This window comes from Dreissena polymorpha, chromosome 7 (genome assembly GCF_020536995.1).
Source record: "Dreissena polymorpha isolate Duluth1 chromosome 7, UMN_Dpol_1.0, whole genome shotgun sequence".
Classification (NCBI taxonomy): domain Eukaryota; kingdom Metazoa; phylum Mollusca; class Bivalvia; order Myida; family Dreissenidae; genus Dreissena; species Dreissena polymorpha.
The window spans coordinates 59,332,872-59,350,660 of NC_068361.1; the positions used below are offsets into that span (position 1 = coordinate 59,332,872).

Consider the following 17,789-nt stretch of genomic DNA (forward strand, 5'->3'; position numbering starts at 1 on the left):
CGGACAAGTTTATGGGAGTTGTGACAAAGGATTGCTCTCTTTCTTGTGAAACAGCTGGTAAGGCTGGTGATGCCCAAGATGCACTAGAAGACATGAATTTTTAGCTTGACTATTGTATATGAAATACATATAGTGGAGCTATCCTCATCACCCCGGTATCGGCTTTCTGTTAGCGTTAGCGTGCAAATGTTAAAGTTTGCGTACTACCCCAAATATTTCTTATGTCCCTTGACATATTTCTTAAATATTTTGCATACTTTACTAACATGACCGCAACTTACAAACAAGAGCAGACAACTGTATCAAGCATTTTGTAAGAATAATGGCCTTTTTTCCACTTAGAATATGCATATTATTAATTACTCTATGTTAAAGTTTGCGTACCACCCCAAATATTTCATATGTCCCTTGACATATTGCTTTAATATTGTGCATACTTCTTTACCAACATGACTCAAATTTGACCCTGCCTTGGGGGGTCAAAAAATTGAAAATTTGCTTATATAAGGCCTATTTTGTGAAAACTTTAAAAAAAATCTTTACGTCCATAACCATTGGGCCTAGGGCTACCAAATTTTGATATGTAGTGACATCTAATAGTCCTCTACCAAGTTTGTTTAAATTATGCCCCTGGGGTCAAATTTGACCCTGCCCTGGGGGTGTCAAAAAATCGAAAATTTGCTTATATAAAGCCTATTTTGTGCAAACTTTAACAATCTTCTTGTCCTAAACCGTATGGCATAGGGCTACCAAATTTGGTATGTAATGCCATCTTATAGTCCTCTACCAAGTTTGTTCAAATTAAGCCCCTGGGATCAAATTTGACCGTTTCCCAGGGCTCACAAAATTGAACATATGCTTATATTGGGCCCATTTTGAGCAAACTATAAAAATCTTCTTGTCCATAACCATTGGGCCTATTTCTACTAAATTTGGTAGGTAGTGACATATAATAGTTCTCTACTTAGTTTGTTCAAATTATGCCCCTGGGAACAAATTTGACCTTGCCCCAGGGGTCACAAAAATGAACATATGCTAAAATAAGGCCTATTGTGTGCAAACTTTAAAAATCTTCTTGTTCTTAATTATAGAGACTAGGGCTACTTAATTTGGTATGTAGTGATATCTAATAGTCCTCTACCAAATTTGTTCAAATTATTCCCCTGGGCTCAAATTTTACCCGGCCCCGGGGGTCACAAATCTGAACATATGACGTTTACCAGTGGAGATTACTGCAGCCATTTGGCTGTGACCAACAACAACATCAACATCTTGTAAACATGAGATAAAACCCTGTCATTTAGTGCCATTTTAGGTCAGATGGTGACTGCCTACAAAGGCATTGAAGAAAGAACATGTGTTATGAATGTTTTTCTTACAAACTGAAACAAGTCGGGCTTTATTTAAATATGTCGAAAGTGACCATATATCTGGATGAAAATATTTTGGATGACATGTTAATTTTATGTCTTTTTTGTAATGTTTAAACCAGTTTAATAATATATTATTGATTTTAAAAACACAACATCCATGAACATAATTATTTCAAGAAAAGTCAATATATGATACTGCACGGTAAACTCAAACTTTGTATCCAAGAGAAGGTGTTGAAATTAATGAAGTGCAATGTTCTTAACTATCGTATATGCTGCTTTTTAATAACTAATGATTCATTGTTCCATTTGTGAATTGTGACTCATGAATTGTGGATATAATTGTCAATTGCGCAACAATCCATATATATTTCTGACCATTTTATAATTTTCTTAATATAAGTTATGAATTGATCTTAGAAGTCAAATGTGTTACTTAATTAAAAAAAAAAATAAATATAAAGAAAAAATCTTTAGATTATCATAATATTCTCAGGCCTGTTGGTCTTAGGGATGTGTGGGTTGATGAGCAATTTTTCCTTTTATCACAATTATTTCTACCCTTCCTGATCATTTCCTTCATATTCCATTTTAATTTAATTGACGTCTGCAACCTCTTTAAAATTGGGAAAGTCCAAAATGTGTCGTTTGGTAAAGGGTTAAGGCATTTTGATTCCTATGTGTCTTTAGAATCTGTTTCAAATCAAATGCGTAGATTTGATCTTCAGAATCTAAAAATATGTGAAATAGAAAGAACGACAATATCGTTTGGAGAGATAAATGTACCTACGTTATAAGCAAAGAACCTGTGCAACAATTCCCGGGCTTTTAAGTCTGTTTAGTTAACACGGTAGTAACTTTTTCCATATATAAAAATGCTCACCGTCCCAACTTTAAACCCCCAGTGGGACGAGGGATAGAAAGAGAAAGTCACATGCTTGAGTACATTTCAACCCATGCGCATTGCACGTTTTTTTCGCAAAGAAAAAACAGTGGAGCGATACAGGGTCATCATGGCCGTCTTGTTTTAATATACAGTTATTATATATGACTTATTACTTAATAAAGATCTTTGCTAAAAGAATATACAAACAAGACTTAATATCGCGGCCATCATAACTGATTTATATAGTAATCATTATAGTATTCAGATATAACATACTGATATCCATATACAAATTCTAGCATTCATTTATTATGGCCCCCTTCGAAGAAGAGGGGGTATATTGCTTTGGTCATGTCGGTCTGTCAGTCGGTCTGACGGTCTGTCGGTCGGTCCGTCCACCAGGTGGTTGTCAGACGATAACTCAAGAACGCTTGGGCCTAGGATCATAAAACTTCATAGGTACATTGATCATGACTCGCAGATGACCCCTATTGATTTTGAGGTCACTAGGTCATGGTCACGGTGACCAGAAATAGTAAAATGGTTTATGAATGATAACTCAAGAACGCATACGCCTAGGATTATGAAACTTCATGGGTAGATTGATCATGACTTGCAGATGACCCCTATTGATTTTGAGGTCACTAGGTCAAAGGTCAAGGTCACGGTGACCCGACATAGTAAAATAGTTTCCGGATGATAACTCAAGAACGCATAGGCCTAGGATCATGAAACTTCATGGGTAGATTGATCATGACTCGCAGATGACCCCGATCGATTTTGAGGTCACTAGGTCAAAGGTCAAGGTCACGGTGACCCAAAATAGTAAAATGGTTTTCGGATGATAACTCAAGAACGCATACGCCTAGGATCATGAAACTTCATAGGTTGATTGATCATGACTTGCAGATGACCCCTATTGATTTCGAGGTCACAAGGTCAAAGGTCAAGGTCACAGTGACCCGAAATAGTAAAATGATTTTCGGATGATAACTCAAGAACGCTTTTGTCTAGGATCATGACACTTCATAGGTACATTGATCGTGACCCGCAGATGACCCCTATTGATTTTCAGGTCACTAGGTCAAAGGTCAAAGTCACAGTGACAAAAATCGTATTCACACAATGGCTGCCACTACAACGGACAGCCCATATGGGGGGCATGCATGTTTTACAAACAGCCCTTGTTTTCATTGTCTTGACACTTTCTTCCAACAAATAACCACTTACTGTTAGATCAGTAATATTCGGACTGGTAAACTCTATCTAAAACCATGGAAAAGCCTAACCCCATTATTGCAGTTTATGGTTTATGTATAAATATATGAAGTACATGTATGATTATAAAATTGAGAAATTTAGAAGCACAAGATAATGTATCACTTGTGACCAACTCAATAGCTTTACAATAATTTTGCAAAACAGAAATGTCCATGGAGTATAAAATTTAACTTAGATTTATTGGAATGTGAAATACATTTTTAAAAGCTGAATAACAGATCTTTTAACATATTTCTCTCTGACAATACTAATGGCACAAAAAAAATTTGCTTATTTGATGATTTGAATTGATAACACTCTTAAATAATTATAATGGACATGCTATGCCTTAAAAATGTTCTTTGGTCCAATTATGACATTTAAAAATTATTCAGTACCCATGCTTCAATAGCTCCTATAATCAGATTACCCTACCCATTGAATACCTGAACATTGTAATATATTTATCAGATTTAATCGCTCCGCAAATTTCTTTTTGTGAGTGTAGTGTCAGGCAATTTGAAAAAGATCTACAATCGATTGAATTTCTTTCATATCATACCTGCCAAATCACTCGAAGCCTTTGACTAGTAATGGCTGCAATATGAGAACCATAGCTGAAACTTTCAATTTAAAATCCACTGGTGATCAGCAATTTAACGAACTTGTTCGAACATGTGGCCATTATTAAGGAGGGCATATATTAGTCACACCTTACCTCTAATCCTGAGTTCTTGTGTGTTTATGTGTGTAAGTATTCTGTATGAAATTAGTATCATCTCTGTAATTTGTGCATTCCTAGAAGGATTTCAATGTCATTTCATATTTTATATTTGCCTGACTACAGTACAGACACCGTGTACTTAAACAATAAAGCCCGTCAGCAGTGTTCACTTTTCTCGATGGGTGACACTTCCCGGGGGATGGACAAGCTACTTACCATGTTGTTTGGCCGTAATTCGCGTTGTTTCCCGATGAAAAGGAGTCGGCAACATGGGATTCGGAAATATGCATTCCGCAAACTAGGATACATTGTAAATAACAGAAATAATTAATATTCGGCCGATGGGGAAATGGCAAAAAATGACTTTGCAAGCTGGAAATCTGAAATTCAAAATTCAGCAATCCGGTACAAAGATAGCGACGATCACAGCTTCATTGCTTTATTTGTCCGTTTCACCGATTTTATATTTTTAACCGCGTAGAGGTTAAACCACTTTCGACACCTAATTGGTGTTTATCTGTTGTGTAATGTCAATAAAGTTGTAAAAAACTAAGGAGTCAGAGTTTATTACATGTATTTCCTATCAGAGCAGTATGTGTAAGAAAAATAAATGAAATTATGAAGATGATTTATGTACATGCTAACGCAGTGTAACTGTTAACAGATATTCATTTTCATTTTTACCCGTTATCAGAAAGTCTCCGGGAAGCACTTTTTTTACACATACTTTGTATGACACAATAAAACATTTTTTGTACATGATCGTATTGCATTTAATCTAAATTAAAATGTGCTCGTCCAATGAAAGTTGTGTCCCATAATGCATTGTACTCTTTACACTTCTGATAAATGATGTAGTCCTCAGATTTTGGTCCTTGAGAAAAAAACTGTTCAAAACATGCCCCCGGGGTAGATTTTAGCCATGCCCCATTACCCAGGTGAGTGATAAAGGGCATTTTTTCAATCTTGTCTAAAAAAATCATAAATATAACAATGTTTCTTTATAAATTTCTGCTTGAAAAGAGAGAATATGTATTGCTTAAATAAGGTTTATAGTAAATTAAAAACAGAGTTATTACATGTATACCCCTTTAAGCTACTGTAATCCTTTAGTTCAGAAACATTTCAAACAGCTTTATGGGGAACAAAATAATGTTCTATGGTCCAACCAGTTTGTATTATGTTTTAAAACTATTCAATATTCCCTACAGGATTTTGAATAGCTCAGCAAATGAGATATTTGACACCTAAAGAAGATTCCTTTGTGTGAAATAGACATGCTCAAATATCCACAAACATTTGTTATGCTCCCCCAAAATTTATTTTGGGGGGAACATATTGTCGCCGCTTCGTCTGTCCGTCCGTGTGTCTGTCCTTGCACAATTTTTGTCCGGGCTATTTCTCAGCAACTAATGACCAGAATTCAATGAAACTTTATGAGAAGCTTCACTACCAACAGTAGATATGCATAATATCAGCGGGTTCTGGTCGTATGATTTTTCACAGAGTTATGGCCCTTTGAAATTTTCCATTAATTGTACATATAGTGCAATTCTTGTCTGGGCTATTTCTCAGCAACTAATGACCAGAATTCAATGAAACTTTATGGGAAGCTTCACAACCAAGAGGAGATGTGCATATCATCAGCGGGTTCTGGTCGGATGATTTTTCACAGAGTTATGGCCCTTTGAAATTTTCCATTACCTGTATATATAGGGCAATTCTTGTCCGGGCTATTTCTCAGCAACTAATGACCGGAATTCAATGAAACTTTATGGGAAGTTTCACTACCAAGAGGAGATGTGCATATTATCAGCGGGTTCTGGTCCTATGATTTTTCACAGAGTTATGACCCTTTGAAATTTTCCATTAACTTTACATATAATGCAATTTTTGTCCGGGCTATTTCTCAGCAACTAATGACCGGAATTCAATGAAACTTTATGGGAAGCTTCACTACCAAGAAGAGATGTGCTTAATATTAGCGGGTTCTGGTCGGATGATTTTTCACAGAGTTATGGCCCTTTGAAATTTTCTATAAAACAATTATTGTCCCCCCAACTACTGTGCCCTCAAGACGTTTCCTTTTATCTGAATATATAGTGCAATATTGTGACAAAAAAAAAACCTTTGGGAAGCATTGATCACCGGTCTGCACCTTGATGACTTATACACACCACACCCATTTTTGGGTCACTAGGTCAAAGGTCAAGGTCACTGTGACCTGTAAAAAAAATAAAAACAAAAATAAATAAATAATGACAAGTTTTCATTTATTCAAAACTGCACCCGCGGCCGAGCGTTTGCACCCGTTATGCGGTGCTCTTGTTTAAAGTTGAAGTGTACCCTTTTGCCTTATTACAGTTTGTTTAGCTCATCTATTTTTTGAAAAAAAATGAGCTATTGTCATCACCTTGGCGTCGGCGTCCGGTTAAGTTTTGCGTTTAGGTCCACTTTTCTCAGAAAGTATCAATGCTATTGCATTCAAACTTGGAACACTTACTTACTATCATGAGGGGACTGGGCAGGCAAAGTTACATAACTCTGGCGTGCATTTTGACAGAATTATGTGCCCTTTTTATACTTAGAAAATTAAAAATTTTGGTTAAGTTTTGTGTTTAGGTCCATTTTATTCCTACAGTATCAAAGCTATTGCTTTCATACTTGCAACACTTACTAACTATCATAAGGGGACTGTGCAGGCAAAGTTATGTAACTCTGACTGGCATTTTGACAGAATTATGTACCCTTTTTATACTTAGAAAATTGAAAATTTGGTTAAGTTTTGTGTTTAGGTCCACTTTATTCCTACAGTATCAAAGCTATTGCTTTCATACTTGCAACACTTATTAACTATCATAAGGGGACTGTGCAGGCAAAGTTATGTAACTTTGACTGGCATTTGGACGGAATTATGGGCCCTTTATACTTAGAAAATTGAAAATTTGGTCAAGTTTTGTGTTTTGGTCCACTTTACCCCTAAAGTATCATAGATATTGCTTTCATACTTGGAACACTCGCAAACTATCATAAGGGTACAGTAAAAGGACAAGTTGCATAAATCTGGTTGTCATTTTTACGGAATTATGGCCCTTTTTTGACTTAGTAACTTTGAATATATGGTTAAATTTTTTGTTTCGATCCACTTTACTTCTCAAGTATCAAGGCTATTGCTTTCAAACTTCAAATACTTTCATGCTATCATGAGGTTACTGTACCTGGCAAGTTGAATTTTACCTTGACCTTTGAATGACCTTGACTCTCAAGGTCAAATTATTAAATTTTGCTTAAATGGCCATAACTTCTTTTTATTTATGATAAGATTTGATTGCTACTTTGACAAAACTACTCTTACCTGACATACCACAATAGACTTCACCCAAACCGTCCCCCGTGCCCTGCCCCCCTCCCCCCCGAATCCCCCCTATATATTTTTTTTTAAGATCATCTCACAAATGACCACCACACCCTCACACTATACTCTATGAAATATAATGTAGTAATTGTCCACACCCACGCACTTTACACCCCTCTTCACTCCACCCCTCCCTCCTTTGTGATTGAAATTGAGTCCCTTCACCTTTAAAAAGAAAATAGATGAGCTGTCTGCACCCGCAAGGCGGTGCTCTTGGTATATGTTAAGCTATAACCCAAAACTATGAATCTGTCCCTTAATTGTGTCCAAAGCTATTTTAATTGGGAAAATCTGCTTTGTACTTAATTTGATACTTTCTTTGAAGTTATTTTTACCAAAACTATTTCCATCTTGGCAATAAATTGAAGTAATTATTTTGTAATTTATGTCAGTTTTACATTTTCCATTCATTCTCTATAACTAATTAAGCTCATTTACTCTATATTATGCTTTATGCTTGTTTTACAGAGGGGTTGACAGGAATGGCAATAGTGGGCGGGGCAGCAGTCGCCCTCAGGGGGGGCTTGATTGGACTTGGGATCCATCTGGCGAGGAAATAGACCAGTAGTGGACTGTTTAACGTGGACAAGAATTAAGTGGAACAAGACGCAACTGATTCAGAGATTATTATTTAAGCCATTGTGTCATTTAACTTCTGACAATTATTTTACAACTTTGTTTAAAACAACAACAAAATATGCTGTAAAAGTTTAGCCTTTGAAGGTTAAAGCACACTAGGTCTACTAAGTTTAGAAATGCATTTACTTTTGCTTTAGACCGGTTACTTAAAATGTGTTTTAGGAAATCTAACAGACATTAGATTAGTTAGTCTTATTTGGACTTTGGTGCTTATAATTAAAACCTTAGAATTGTATTAATATATTTTCTACCAGAAAACTTAACTTTAAATCTTAAAAGTGTGTCATGTTGAGTACTGTAGACTTTTATATAAATATACAGTGTACGCCCAAGTCCGGTAACAGATTTAACAAGATACAAAATGCTCTTTATTATTTTTTGTGGAACAATATATTTAACACATGTTCATGTACCAAGTTAGTGTTTGTGTGATGTATGAATAGATATCGTTGGGGGAAATTAAAATGGAATAAAAAGATCCACACATCAATAAAAACAAGCATTTTGTATCCATTTAAATCTATGTTACCATGCCACATCTGGCGTTGCAGTTTTGGCTATTGCTATAAGGAACATAGATTTTTAATGTGTTAACTATATTTATTTTTTAAATATTATACAAAATATTTGTTGATTATGAGTTTTTATGTAACTTTAATAAGTGAAGTAAAACGAAAATGTTCTCATAAGTTAATAGTGATTTGTATATTACCTTAATTTTGCATTTAATGATATTTGTGTTTTCATCTGCAATACAATGTGGGATTTTTAACTTTAAAAGATTATTTAATATATGTTGATGTTGTTGTTATATATGCATGTGTGTTATTGTATCATTCATTTATAAATATATATATAGGTGTAAAAAAGAATGGACCTATAATTCAAAGAGTCCTGTACATTATAATAATTAATGTATGTATGTGTAAAAAATTAAAGAAATACAAGTTTGAAGTGATTTATGCATATGTTAGTCTATGAGTGTGTTAAATGATTGTAGCCCTTGTGGCGTTATTACTAGTAGTATCTCAATAATTTTGCATTAATACTATTCCTCCAAACTTGTCGGTGTAATGTCAGAAACACACATCTAAAACATAAATCAAGGTCCTTCTTGATAAGGCCCATAAGCTTGGATTTTTGTAGATTCACTTTTCACCAAATTGTCCGAACAATGCTTTTCACCAAAATGTCGACGTCGCCATCTTGGTATAATCTGCATAATACTGTGGTAACGTTAAATGTGCTACATCTCCATATCACTGATTCTGCTACATGTATTTGATTGACACTTCACAAGGTGTTTAGGGTTATTGTGTAAGTTTACTGACCAAGTTCCTGAACGCTGACCTGTCATTAAGTGTAATTTAGTACCTATTTATACTTTAAACTTGGTTAAGGTAAATATTGAACATCTATGTTTAAATTTTTCTACTACTTAAAAAATTGGTTGAGGTAAGCTTGCAGAACCTAAATCACTGTTTCTACTGTCATGTTTTCAACTAAAACTTTACACATATATTTGGCGGCATTGTGTGAGGTGGCTGACAAAGTTCTTTAACTCTGACTTGCAATTTTATAGAATTATGCCCCTTTTTGGTCAAGGTAAATGTGCAACATCTCTATATCACTGTTCCTATGTAAGGTTTACACCTGAAACTTCACACATATGTCCAGGGTCATTGGAGATCAATTACCGAGTTCCATAACTTGACCTTCAAAAGAGCAGAATCATGAACCTTTTTGTACTTTGAAAATTGGTAAAGGTAAAAGTGTACCAAAAAAGTGACATCTCGATGTCACTTCCAACTACAAGTATTCAATTGAAACTAAACACATGTTCAGGGTCATTGTGTGCGGTCTTTGACCAAGTTCCTGAACGCTGACCTTCAATTTAGCAGACTTATGCAATTTTTTGTACTCAGAAAATAATGGTAATTGTTTACATGCAACTACTCCATATATCTGTTTTCTACAGATATTGTAAAAACAATTTGCATATGCGTTCAGGATGTTTATCAACAGCTACATACAGAATGCATCGAATGCATCTGGGTTTGGAAAAGATCTCAGCTTTGTCCTTCAACTGATGTTTAACCATCAACAAGGAGAAACCCTCAGCAACCCTTTTTACACCCAAGTAAAGTCTGGCAAACAGACCCTGGACAACACTCCTCCCCAGTTCAGCATACATGTGGGTAACATTCAACGAGCGAATTATATGGAGGCAACATGTAAAGTACGCAGATGCAAAAACCAGATGGAAACTAAACATTGTGAAGAAGCCGGCAGCAACACATTGACAAGAAAACGTAAATATCATCCGAACAATGCATCGAGGTTAAGTTAGACCTCACATAAAATATAAAATACGGCTCCAACTCTTTGATGACGGCTCTCGAGTCTTACTAGCGGACTCAGAACCAGGATTCGAGCATTATTACCGCTGCAGTGCTATCCACGCCAACAACGGAGATGGAACAGACACAAGCAGATTCTTAGAGGATCACCTGATACACAGCAGCGTGAATAGCCTTGGGACAGGAGGACTGAAAAGATCTAGCTTTGTCTGAGGTTGCTTTGCCTAGCAACCATCAGAGCTCATGAACCGCAGTAACGATATGCACCCACCCGATAGAACATCCACATCTATGCAACAATGCCCCGTCTGACAAAAAAGAAGAGCACATTTACGCTGGCAACAAAGCCATGAATTTGACCATGGAAGAAAGGTACCCAATGAAGCATGGATCAAGTCCTGAACAGATGGGTCAGAGGAAGCGGCTGCAAACATTGCCGTAGCCCAGACGGCTAGTGGCTGTAAGAGGTAATACCAAAAGGCCCCCACTGCACAAACTAGACAGCTTAGGTCAAAGCCTTGATCCATGCTGCAAACACGGTCAGCCACAAATGAGATTAAGATTCATGTATGGTCTTCATACAAGATGCTTGTGTCGGTCCTTGAGAAGAAAAAAACCATCCAACTTCCGCGCATCATAACAGCACTACTAAACAGGTGCTTCATAATTGTTCCCCAGTGGATCCTTTATCGCGGTGAAATACATGGAAACGTTTCAATGATAAACCGAAAGAGAATGGGAGCTGTTAGCGGAAGAAGACCAATAGGAGAATAGAGCTTGTCTAGAAAAAATTAACACTAATAAAATATGTGACAATCAAGACGGCTTTAGATCCAAGCGTAGTACACTGATCATTTATCAGCGCTAAGCAGCAAACTGGAGTGCAGAAAACGTAAACGACTATCAACATACGTCGCTTGCGTGGACTTTTCCAAAGCCTAAGACCGAATACACCATGGGCTACTTTTTAATAAACTATCGAGTTTAGGCAAAGAAGGTAAATTTCTAAACGCAATCAAGTCACTATATGATTCCGTTAGGTGCGCAATATTATAAAACTGAATAATTATCTAACGGACTGGTTCGACGTGAACATCGGCTTAAAGGGGCCTTTTCACAGATTTTTCCATTTTTTGAAGTTTGTCATTAAATGCTTTATATTGATAATTGTAAACATTCGAAATTAAAGCCTCCTGTAAAAAATCGAGAATAAAATTCAAAAAAAAGAAAAAAGTAACCCTCAACAGGGCTCGAAACACTGACCCCTGGAGTAAAAGTATAATTCATTTAGACCACTCGGCCATCCTTCCTCATGCAGTAATAGATGTACTTTATACTAAATATTAGCAATCCTCGTAGTTTTACAAAATTTAACGACAACAACAGAACTCTCCAAATTATTTAATCGTTTCGCGTTGCAACGCTTTATAATTTTCAGGTTTTTAAATCGTCAAAAGATGCATATAATAGCTATTTTAAAGCAAGGTAAATGCTCAGTATTACTGTTTCCTCACAAATATCATAACTAAAACGAAAATTTGCGAATCTGAAACAACTTTTTTTCAATTTTATCAATTTACCAAAACGTTAAAAGGCACCTTTAAAACAAGGATGTTTGTTATCAAACCTTTACTTAATCTGTACATTAATGATTTGAGTGAACACTTAAACAATAGTGATATAGGCATTGACTTGGATGGAAAATTGGTGAATCACCTATTTTACGTGGATGACCTTATATTGTTAGCAAAAAACGAAGAACACCTACAGCTACTGATCGATATACTATCTCAATGGTGCACGATTAACAACATGACAAATACCAATAAAACGAAATTCTACATATTAGAACAGCTATTAAAACATAGCCGACGGAGTTTGTGTTCAAGTGCAACCAAGAAATTATAATCTAGGCCTCGTTTTAACAGATACATTGGACTATTCTGTAACCGCAAAACACATAGCACAGTCAGCGTCTAGATCGCTAGGATTACCGATCTCGAAGTATAAAGCGCTATGTGGAATGGACTATGAAGTCTTTACTAAGCTATACGACACAATGGTGTGGTCAACAATAACCTACGAGCTGCAATATGGAGAATACAGGAATTCCCATGTATAAATGCCGTCGATCACAAAGCCTTTCGCTCTTTCTAGGTGTAGGGAGATATACACCGAACGCACCAGTTACAGGAGACATGGGATGGACCCAACCGCACATTCGACAGTGGAAATCAGTGCTAGGGCAATGATTTTTCGCTTAAACAGGATGGACGATAACAGACATAATAAACAGTGATTTGAATACTTAACTAGACAGGGCGCACGACGAAACAAGTGGAGCAAAACGATAATTTCATCAGTCAATAAAAAACTGCAAAATGCCGCTCTTAGCCATTGTCACATGTACAGCAAAGATCAACAAAAGTCGATAATTAATAGCTATCAACAAAACCATGTAGAACGAATTTAAGCGTAAGACACCGTTAATAGAGAACATGGTCAGATACGCGCAAATGGGAGTAATAAACTTCGGAACTAAAGGCAGTTTAAGACAGAATTCACTGTAGAGCCATACGTCAAGTGTAATACGATAAGTCGAGCACAACGTAGTGCCTTGGCAAAATTCCGCTGTGGGGTTGCACTTCTTCGTATAGCAACAGGACGGTATGAAGGTGTACCGAAAATTGAACGACATTGTTTTATCTACGGAATACCGTTAGGGTCATCGTGGTTACACATTAAAATCCAGAGGGCGACAATGCGAAAGTGCGATAGTACGATGGCGACAATGCGATAGTACGATGGCGACAATGCAATGCAACAACGCGATAGTAACATGGCGACAATGAAATAGTACGATGGCGACAACGCAATAGCACGATGGCGTCATCGTATTATATATATATGTGTGTGTGTGTGTGTGTGTGTGTGTGTGTGTGTGTGTGTGTGTGTGTGTGTGTGTGTGTGTGTGTGTGTGTGTGTGTGTGTGTGTGTGTGTGTGTGTGTGTGTGTGTGTGTGTGTGTGTGTGTGTGTGTGTGTGTGTGTGTGTGTGTGTGTGTGTGTGTGTGTGTGTGTGTGTGTGTGTGTATTATATATTTCCCGACACATAAAGTGCATTCGCGTTGGAGGTGATTATGTGGAAAAGATTTGACAGTTGTTAACTTCATAACGTCATTGACGTTGAACAGAAACGTTACACGTGCGTCGGTGTGCGCATTGTGCACATGTTTTAATCTCTGATATATATTTATTGTTTTATGTATTTCCATGATATTTGGAGAGTATATTTGGAAAGGACGAAATATTCTTAACATGCTTTTTGTTTGTCCATTTATGTTACCAAATGAAAGTTATAGCGAAAATCCACGAACTTCTGGAACATCCCTCGTATATATATTTTACCCAACATAGAGCCGATATATAACGAAGGAGAACACGCTCTGCTGACAACCCAAAAGTAATGGTACACACGGTTGTTATCAAACCGCAGACGTTTTATTACATACTAAAGTAAATAATCTTACGAAGGTTACGGAGATAGTCGATATATCACGATTGGTATTTCCCTAACGACATTTCACTCTGGATCAGCAGACGATTTATTTCATAAATCAATCTATCTTACGGAGGAATCCGAGATAGCCGATGTATCACGATTGACGACATTTAGCGAAACAGAGATAAACTTCAATCTGAACGCATCGGACAGTGGGCTACACCACACCGTCTCTCTGATGTACGAAGGCGGCCGTCATATTGGATTTGGAACTACTTTTGAAAACAAGATGGCGGCCCCACGGTTTCAAACCTGACGTAAAGAAGAAACATTAAAATGTGTTGTTTGTAGCTCGTCTGTTTCAAGATTACATTCTTTAAATAATATTAAGTGTAAATCTGTGAATTCCCACAACATAATTACACTTGTTTAAATGGAAAGTTTCCATTATTGCCATTGAGTTCTCCTATAGTATCATGGACGAACCATCTTTCGAACCTCTTAATTTTTTGATATGTCAATGTGACTCAAATATAATATTGAAAATAGTGAGACATATTAATAAGTACTCTATTTGATAAATAACTTGTTTCTTCATGGCTGGCAACTTTAATTGCTATGTAAATCCTCTTTTGATAACATATTTTTGCAAGTTTCCAGCACATCCATAGCATGTAAAACTACCAATGCCGCTAAAACAACGAGTACCTGCTTTCGAACCCTTCAGTGTACACCATTAAAAATAAATAAGTCACATGTTTAGACCAAGGTCACGTGACATATTGAAGCAGCCAAAATATGTAAAATGTCAAGCAAAGTTGATAACAAAAATTAGACAATGTTTAAAAAGCATAAAGAAATACGATGAATTTTACGTGTTTAATGATAATTACACTTATTCTTACTGTTTTTGAAGCATTTTCGTCGATTTGCCGCTACGTATGAGTCGTCGTAAACAAATGACATATACACACAAAAACGGTGACGTAGTACGCATGCGCGTATGCGAATAAAATGTAAACAAAGGGTTCGAAAAGAGGTGAGGTTCGAGAATATGTACTTTCACGATATTAATAATCAATAATGACTTCATGTAGTCAATATAAATTGCTGCAATAGTCTTTTGATGATTTCTGTTTTGGCAGACTCTTGGCTCAGATTTATTCTGAACGCGAATAATTTCAGCTATCCTACAAATATGAGGTCGACACATATATACATTGGTAGATTACGTCTAATTATTTGGACTATGACATTAAGTTAATTTAAAATTTTCATGTTTTGGTAAATTGAGAAAATTTAAAACTATGTTTCAGATTCGCATATTTTGGTTTTAGTTATGATATTTGCAAGGAAACAGTAGTACTGAACATTAACCATGCTCTAAAATAGCCATTATATGCATCTTGAGACGATTTAAAAGCCTGAAACTTATACAGCGTTGCAACGCGAAACGATTGAATACTTTGGAGAAATCTGTTGTTGTCCTTATATTTTGTGAAGCTATAAAGAATGCTTATATATAGTATAAAATACATCCTTCATTCAATAAGCACGGATGTTTGAGTAGTCTAAATGGTAGACTTTAAATCCAGGACTTTAGGGGTCATTGGTTCTAGCCCTGATGAGGGCTACTTTTTTTCCTTATTTTAATTCTATTCTAGATTTTTAACTGGCACCTTTAAATTGACTGTTTTCGTTATAATTTGTGACACTACAAGGATTGCTTACATAAATTATAAAATACATCACTCATTGTATACGCATGGAAGGCCGAGTGGTCTAAGCGGTAGACTTTTACTCCAGGACTCAATGGTTCTAGCCAAGTTGAGGGTTACTTTTTTATTTTATTTTATTTTATTCTTGTGTTGTATTGGAGCTTTTTAGATCGAATGTTTACATTTATCAATATTGCATTTAATGACACAAATAATTTTGGAGAGTTCTTTTTTTATTGTTTGATTGTGTGATATTTCAAGGAATGCTTATACATGTATAAAGTATAAAATCAACCACTGACTATGGAAGCACTGATGGCCCATTGGTTTAAGCGCTTGACTTTTACTCCAAGGGTCAGTGGATTGAGCTCAGTTAAGGAAGACTTCCTTTCTTTTTTTTCAGCAAAGCTGTTTAACGTCACTTTTGACCTTAGTTTACCTTTAATCATGACCAGTCAAATTCATATAAAAATTCCCGCCAGTAGGTCCCAAATGATTACATCCGAATTGTACATTAGCTAATAATACAAAAATCACTGTAAACAATGGATGCATATCATTTGAACAGAAATATGAATATATTTTAAAGAACATGTACATGTTTATTACAATAAATTAAAAACATGATAAAAAACATTCTCTAAACATTACACCGAAACGTTTTTCCTTAGTTAAGAAGCATTATAGCATTAATCACATGTCTCTAAAATGAAAAGAAGCTATTGTTTACATGCCGTAACGCTCACACTAAACACTACAAAAACACACACACAAAGTGTAGCAAAGGTACACAAAGTCAAACACATGCTGCAAGGTCCAATAAACCCACTGTAACTCTTGGATTGCCTTTGTTATACCTTGCCTGGAATTATATCAAAACTACTGTAGACCAAATAAAAACAGTTATTAATGTTAAAATCTTTGTTTCTCCTAAATATATTCCCCTAATAGTCTTAAATTTATTAAATAAAGGATACACTGGTTAACTTATTTGTGTTTTTATCTGACTTTACTTGTCTTTGTAGCCTTTGCTAGACTGTGTGTGTCTTTGCAGTGTTTAGTGAGACCAACTCTTATCTATAGTAAACAGCATAGTTAAACATGTCAATGTATCAAGTCAAAAAAATTAATAATTTACACTAGTGTTAGTCTAATGCAAGATTTAGTTCACTGATATATTAATTAAATGTGTTATTACTATTAATCACTTCAAGTGGCACAATAATCAATCAGTTGTGTATTGCGCATCAGACCCAAGAAAGAATCGACGCTTGCTGAAGAACTTTTTATTTCAAGATGGTGAGCATAACTAATTGTAGATTTCACCAAGCGCTTATTATATCTAGTTCTGCGGGTTTTCAATGTACATAACATCAATAGCTTTTGCTGCCATTTTGTTTATCGGATGCAATTTAGTTCAAACACCCATACGCCAAACGATTGACTGCCCACACTGTTTACCTAATTCTTGATTATGGACATTTTATGAGCAAATTATCGCGTTATATAATTGTGTTGTTACCAGTGCAGCAAGCGCCCCTTTTTTTCAACAACGATATGTTAAGTCATTGAAACTTTTCAATTGTTTTCTGTTGAGTTCAGTAACAATGTTTATATGTGAATATCTAGAATATTATATATATATTGTTAAGTGTTTTTTTTTATTAAGCTAAACTTTTCAGTACATGATACTTTCTTGAAGAAATTTTGATGAAATAATCCCAGAACTTTCCAAGCATATGTTCTGTGTACATCTTTTTCTCTTCATCTGTTTCTTTTACATTTAAAATACTAGTTGGAAACTGTGTAGAGCTATGATTGTCCCAATTTTGTACATGATCTGATGAACATGACCATTCCAAAACTCTATTTTACTGTCTGTTCATGTCAATCTACTATCTAGTCAATTAATAT

At 35.7% G+C, this 17,789-nt stretch overlaps 1 protein-coding gene and 1 pseudogene across 4 annotated transcripts in view; both read left to right on the plus strand.

Moving 5' to 3' along the window:
- LOC127838719 (tubulin beta chain-like) overlaps positions 1-17,789 on the plus strand; it is a 121,347-nt pseudogene that overhangs the window by 47,719 nt on the left and 55,839 nt on the right.
- LOC127838718 (keratin, type I cytoskeletal 9-like) overlaps positions 1-17,789 on the plus strand; it is an 89,938-nt gene that overhangs the window by 28,271 nt on the left and 43,878 nt on the right. Inside the window, exon 1 of one of the 4 annotated variants that reach the window (XM_052366687.1) lies at positions 11,579-11,654. The exons of the other annotated variants lie outside the window; for them this stretch is intronic. The gene's annotated coding sequence lies outside the window, so the exon portion shown is untranslated. Of the gene's footprint in view, positions 1-11,578; positions 11,655-17,789 lie in introns of those variants that run through there. 4 annotated transcript variants of the gene reach the window in all.